The sequence below is a fragment of the Meriones unguiculatus genome, chromosome 20, assembly GCF_030254825.1.
Source record: "Meriones unguiculatus strain TT.TT164.6M chromosome 20, Bangor_MerUng_6.1, whole genome shotgun sequence".
In the NCBI taxonomy this organism is placed as follows: Eukaryota; Metazoa; Chordata; class Mammalia; order Rodentia; family Muridae; genus Meriones; species Meriones unguiculatus.
Window position 1 is genome coordinate 43,675,043 of NC_083367.1, and position 7,674 is coordinate 43,682,716.

Genomic DNA, 7,674 nt, shown 5'->3' on the forward strand with positions numbered 1-7,674 from the left:
AAATAGACTTTCAACCCAAGTTAATCAAAAAAGATAAGGAGGGCCACTATATTCTCATCAAAGGAAAAATCCACCAAGAGGACATCACAATCTTGAATATCTATGCCCCAAATACAAGAGCACCGACATTCGTAAAAGAAATATTATTAAAGCTTAAATCATACATTGATCCTAATACCTTAATAGTGGGAGACTTCAACACTCCACTCTCACCAAGGGACAGATCAACTAGACAGACACCAAATAGGGAAATAAAAGCACTCACAGAATCCCTAAATCAAATGGACCTAATAGACGTCTACAGATCATTTCACCCAAACTCAAAAGAGTACACCTTCTTTTCAGCACCGCATGGAACCTTTTCCAAAATAGACCATATAGTGGGCCACAAAGCAAGCCTCAACAGATACAAAAGGATTGAAATAATCCCTTGTATACTATCTGACCACCATGGACTAAAGCTCGACCTCAACAACAACAGAAACAACAAAAAGCCGACACGCACATGGAAACTAAACAACTTACTACTCAATGACAGCTGGGTTAAGGAAGAAATAAAGAAAGAAATTAAAGACTTCCTAGAATTCAATGAAAAGGAAGGCACAACATACCCAAATTTATGGGACACACTGAAAGCAGTGCTCAGAGGAAAATTTATAGCACTAAGTGCCTGCAAGAAGAAATTCGTAACATCACATACAAACAACTTAATGGCCCAACTGAAAACCCTAGAAAAAAAAGAAGCAGATACACCCAAGAGGAGCAGACGGCTGGAAATAATCAAACTAAGGGCTGAAATCAATCAACTAGAAACAAATAAAACTATCCAAAGAATCAATGAAACAAAAAGCTGGTTCTTTGAGAAAATCAACAAGATAGACAAACCCTTAGCCAAACTAACTAAAAAGCAGAGAGAAACTATCCAGATCAGCAAAATCAGAAATGAAAATGGGGACATAACCACAGACATTGAGGAAATCCAAACAATTATTAGGTCATACTACAAAAGCCTATATGCCACAAAATTTGAGAATCTAAATGAAATGGATAATTTTCTTGAAAGATTCCATCTACCAAAACTAAGTCAAGATCAGGTAGAAAGACTGAATAGCCCTATATCTCCCAAGGAAATCGAAGCAGTCATTAACAGTCTCCCCTCCAAAAAAAGCCCTGGACCAGATGGCTTCAGCGCAGAATTCTACAAGACCTTCAAAGAAGTGCTAACTCCAATTCTCCTCAAGCTATTCCACAAAATAGAAACAGAAGGAACACTACCAAACTCATTCTATGAAGCCACAGTCACCTTGATACCTAAACCACACAAAGACCCAACAAAAAAAGAGAACTTTAGGCCTATCTCTCTTATGAACATTGACGCAAAAATACTCAATAAAATACTTGCAAACCGAATCCAAGAACACATCAAAGATATCATCCACCATGACCAAGTAGGCTTCATCCCAGGCATGCAAGGGTGGTTCAACATACGGAAATCCATCAATGTAATCCACTACATAAACAAACTGAAGGAGAAAAACCACATGATCATCTCCTTAGACGCCGAAAAAGCATTTGACAAAGTCCAACACCCATTCATGTTTAAAGTCTTGGAGAGATCAGGGATACAAGGCACATACCTAAACATAGTAAAGGCAATATACAGCAAGCCTATAGCTAACATCAAACTCAATGGAGAGAAACTTAAATCAATCCCACTGAAATCAGGGACAAGACAAGGCTGTCCATTGTCCCCATATCTCTTCAACATAGTACTTGAAGTCCTAGCCAGAGCAATAAGACAACTAAAGGAGATCAAGGGGATACAAATCGGAAAGGAAGAGGTCAAAGTGTCACTATTTGCAGATGATATGATAGTATACATGAGCGACCCCAAAAATTCAAGCAGAGAACTCCTTCAGCTGATAAACACCTTCAGCAAAGTGGCAGGATACAAAATCAACTCAAAAAAATCAGAAGCCCTCCTATATACCAAAGACAAAAAGGCTGAGAAAGAAATTAGGGAAACAACACCCTTCACAATAGCCACTAATAACATAAAGTACCTTGGTGTGACCCTAACCAAGCAAGTGAAAGACCTGTTTGAGAAAAACTTCAAGTCTCTGAAGAAAGAAATCGAAGAAGATATCAGAAGATGGAAAGATCTCCCGTGCTCATGGATTGGTAGGATTAACATTGTGAAAATGGCCATACTGCCAAAAGCAATCTACAGATTCAATGCAATTCCCATCAAAATACCAACTCAATTCTTTACAGACCTTGAAAAAAAGATTCTCAGCTTCATATGGAGAAACAAATAACCCAGAATCTCCAAAACGATCCTGTACAACAACAGATCATCTGGAGGTATCTCCATTCCTGATCTCAAGCTGTACTACAGGGCAACAGTAATAAAAACTGCATGGTACTGGCATAGAAACAGAAAGGAGGATCAATGGAACCGCATAGAAGACCCAGAAATAAATCCACACACCTATGAATACTCGATATTCGACAAAGAAGCCAATTCCATTCAATGGAAAAAAGACAGCATCTTCAACAAATGGTGCTGGACCAACTGGATGTCTACATGCAGAAAAATGAAAATAGATCCATATTTATCACCCTGCACAAAACTAAAGTCAAAGTGGATCAAGGACCTCAACATAAAACCAGATACCCTAAATCAATTGGAAAAAAAAGTGGGGAGCAGCCTAGAACTCATTGGCACAGGAGACAACTTCCTGAACAGAACACCAACAGCACAGGCTCTAAGAGCAACAATCAATAAATGGGACCTCATGAAACTGAAAAGTTTCTGTAAAGCAAAGGATACCGTCATCAAAACAAAACGACTGCCTACAGATTGGGAAAGAATCTTCACTAACCCTTTATCTGACAGAGGACTAATATCCAGTATATATAAAGAACTAAAGAAGCTGAAAAGCAGCAAACCAAGTAATCCAATTAAAAAATGGGGAACAGAGCTAAACAGAGAATTCTCGACAGAGGAATATCGAATGGCAGAAAAACACTTAAAGAAATGCTCATCCTCATTAGCCATCAGGGAAATGCAAATCAAAACGACCCTGAGATATCACCTTACACCCATCAGAATGGCCAAGATGAAAAACTCAAGCGATAACACATGCTGGAGAGGTTGTGGAGAAAGGGGAACCCTGCTCCACTGCTGGTGGGAATGTAAACTGGTACAACCACTCTGGAAAGCTATCTGGTGCTTTCTAAGACAAATAGGAATAGTGCTTCCTCCAGACCCAGCTATACCACTGCTAGGTATATACCCAAAGTTTGTTCAAGTACACAAAAAGGACACTTGCTCAACCATGCTTATAGCAGCTCTATTTGTAATAGCCAGAACCTGGAAACAACCCAGATGTCCATCAACGGTGGAATGGGTACAGAAATTGTGGTATTTTTATACAATGGAATACTACTCAGCAATCAAAAAGGAGGAAATCATGAAATTTGCAGGCAAATGGTGGGATCTAGAAAAGATCATTCTGAGTGAAATATCCCAGAAGGAGAAAGACAAACATGGGATATACTCACTTATATAGACCTATAAGATATGATAAACATAATGAAATCTATACACCTAAAAAAGATAATCAATTGAGCGGACATGGGGTAAGATGATCAATCTTCATTTAGAAAGACAGATGGGATGTGCATTGAACGTATGACAGGAGTCTACTGAGCGCATCTGAAAGACTCTAACTAGCAGTGTTTTCAAAGCAAAGACTCATGACCAACCCTTTGGCAGAGTACAGGGAATCATAAGAAAGAAGGGGAGTTAATCTGATGGGGAAAGGATAGGAGCTCCACAAGGACCAAATATATCTGGGCACAGGGTCTTTTCTGAGACTGACATTCAACCAAGGACCATGTATGGATATAACCTAGAACCTCCACCCAGATGTAGCCTGTGGTAGCTCAGTAACCAATTGGTTTCCCAAAGTGAGGGGAACAGGGACTATTTCTAACAGGAACTCAATGACTGGCTCTTTGGTCTCCCCACCCCCGAAGGGAGGAGCAGTCCTGTTAGGCCACAGAGGAGGGCTTTGCAGCCAGTCCTGAAGATACCTGATAAAACAGGATCAGATGAATGGGGAGGAGGTCCCCCCTATCAGTGGACTTGGAAAGGGGCACGGTGGAGATGAGGGAGGGAGGGAGGGAGGGACTGGGAGGGAATGAGGGATCGGGACATCATGGCTGGGATACAGAGTTAATAAAATGTAACTGATAAAAAAAAATAAAATAAAATAAAATAATAAAAAAAGAAAAAAGAAAAAAAAAAGAGTTGTACTGATTTACCACCAACAGTGCTCAAGAACTCCCTTTCCTCTATATTCTCATCAGGACTTATTATCTTTAGTCTTTAAAAAAAATGGTGTGTGTGTGCCTAAGCACACTTACATATACACCAGCTGCCACTTGCCAAATATGTGGAGGTCAGAAGACAACTTTTTGGAATCAGTTCCCTCCTTCTACCCTTATATACGTTCATGTTATTAGACTTAATCAAGGCCAGAGTCTTTACCCACTGAGCCATCCTACCAGCAGCCATCCCACCCATACTTTCTGACTGAGACGATCTTACACTGTGGTTTTGATTTGCATTTCTAGTAATTAGCAATTACAATGTACTTGGTCATGTTGACATCCTTTGAGGGAGAGAGAGAGGACTCACTTAGTCCTATTGCTCAATTTTAAATCAAGCCATGTGGATATTTTTGTTTGCTCTTGAGGTTCTCTAGTCCTTGATATGAACCCCCTGCCTGGAACACAGTTTGAAGATAGTTTTCCCGCTTTTAGGTTGATTCTTGTCTCTGTCAGTGGTTTCCCTGTGTAACAGATCTGTTTAGTCTGATGGAATCTCATTTGCCAATTTTTGCTTTTGTTTCCAGTGTTTTTGAGATCTTGTCCCATAATTCCCTTACTCCTTCCAATGCCTTGCAGCATTTCCTTTGTTTTTTTTTTTCTCCTAACAAATGCATAGTTCCAAGCCTCACATTTAAGTGTGTAATCCTTTTTGACTTATTTTGTACCTGGTCAAAGATGGGGGTTGCTTTCGTCTCCATTGTATATATCCAGTTTCCTCAGAGCACTGTTTAGCAAATTGCCCTTTCTCTAGTGATCCTTATAAAACATGAAATAAATCCTATTCACAATAGCCACAAACATTAATATGTATCTAAGTACCTATATCAAAACTCAGCTGACTATACTACTGACTACCGTATTCTGCTTCATTGGCCTGTATGTGATTTTTACTGCCATGCTGCTTTGGTTGGTAGCTTGGCACTAAACTTTGAAATCAAGTTTGCAATGGTCCAAGTTTGCTCAAAATCACTTTCACTATTATACCTCTTTTATGGTTCCCTATTAATTTTAGAGTTTGTTTTATATTCTGGGAAGGAAGTCATTGGTATTCTGATTGTGATTACATGGAGTGATAAACAAAATAAACTGCTTTGGGAGGTAATATTCATTTTAAAGATATCAATTCTTGTGATTATAAAATGAGATGGCCTACCATTTTTTCATGGCTTCTACAATTCTTTCATCTGTACTTTCCAGTTTTTTACTATAGATATCTTGGAGGTTTTGCCTAGAACAATTAGAAAAGAGAAAAAAATAAGGAGCATTGAAGTTAGAAAGGAAGAATTAAATTAGCCATATTTCCAGGTGACATCATTTTTAAACACAAAAAAAAAATCTCAGTACTCCATCTTGAGACTGCTAGAATAAATAGACTTAGTAAATTTATAAGGTATAAATTATTTTTTAAAATCCAGCATGTAATTTTTAGATAGCAATAATGAAAGATGCTGCAAAACCCAAAGTAATTTTAACTAACACAGGTGCTTAAAAAGGGATGACATGACTTCTATCCTTGAAGATGAGGACCTGACCTGAGCTGTTCCATATAAACCGAAAGTCCATAGTTTCCATGAAGAATGTATCTGACCACTAAACCCAGAAATCACTCTGTTATAACTAGAGAAATTTACGGGAAAAAAAAAATAAGTATCTTCAGGTCTTTGTGACTCCAGAACCATGAAACAGGACCTTGGAAATTGCTTAAGCAATCAGAAAATGAAAAATACCTTGCGGGGGTGCAAATCTGAGAGTTGAGATGTTTGGATTATCCCTGTCTTCAAAATAAACTGTATTTGGCCAACTGTGCCAGAATGCCTAGATGTCCCACTCGGGTTGTCCAGCGCTCTGCGAGAGCCACTGACTCAGAGGAAGCTCTCGTGCCAAGGTTGATGTACTAAACCCTTATGGAGTAGCTGAGTTTTAGTGAATGGCACTAAAGAGCCTGTTGAGTGGGAGCCAACTAACCTCTATTCACACCGCTCTGCTTTCCTTTGAAGCACTGTCAGATCATATAATTGGTGGGTGCTTTTACACCTCTATTGGTTCTGAGGACTGTGATTTGATGTATTAGTTACTCGACCAAGCCAACGTTTAGAAGGAAGTTTTGGAGAGGTTATGGTTTCCAGAGGATGAGAAATGATCACCATCAGAGTGGGAAGCATGATGGCGGCAGGCAGGCCAGCAGGCAGGCATGTTGCCAGAGCAGTAGATGAGAGTGCATTGAGGATGTTAAGAGGCTTTTGCCATAAGCTCACCCTATGACACACCTCCTCCAACATTCTAATATTTCCCAAACAGTTCTACCAACTGGGAATAAAAGATTCAAACATATGAGCCTATAGGGGCCATCCATACTCTTTCAAATAGCCACTCGGGGTTCACTTTTTCGCTTTTCTTTGGATTATAGTTGCTCAGGTGAATTATGCTGAGTTTTTTTCTTTTGTCAAGGCATATAAGTAGTACAATGGCTGAGGTAGAAATGCAGGAAAGCCCTGGTTGGTTTTAGGCATCCAAAGAAGCCCAGGGGAGGAGAGGTACCTAGCTGGTGCGAAGTTGGAACCGTGACACAGAGAACACAGAAACTCAAGGGTAAGCCAGCAGTTCTTGGACCACATCAGCAGAGCTGAAGCTTTTTAAATTAAGACTCAAACTTGAGCCAAAGGAGAACTCATAAGATGGGCTGGATGTGAGTAAGGTGCAGTAATGTATTTGTATGGCCCACTTGATGATATTCAGAAAACTCTTCTTCATATATTATTGCATCAGAAATACTTTTTGTCCTGAGTACTTTTTATCTGTAACTGTTTACTGAGGATTTAGAAAGGAATCAGTGTCACCGGCCAGCAGTGACACCTGAATACCACCTGAGAGAGGGCTGGGAGAGAAAGAGACAAGGCGACACAGAGAAGGACACCAAGTCTACATGCTGATCCAGGTGTCAACTTAACTTTACACTTAAGTAGGCAAGAAAGTACAAGCAGTTTCTCACGTAGGAGCTTTACTTGATCAAAACATAGGAGAGCTCACTCAAGGTTACACAGAGCCTGCTGTCTGGTTACTATGGTTGCACAGTTTCTCAGGGTCAGAGCAGTCCGCTGTAGGACCACCAAGGTCAGTTTATGAGAAACTGGACTTTGGAAAATAGCCAAAGCTAAGAGGCCGAATTCCACTGCTCAGATGCCATTAACTCCAAATTTGCCATTAACTCCAAAAAGGCTGCCACAATTCCTCCCTTTCAAATCAAAACAAAGGGACCATGCCTGTCTTAGGTGG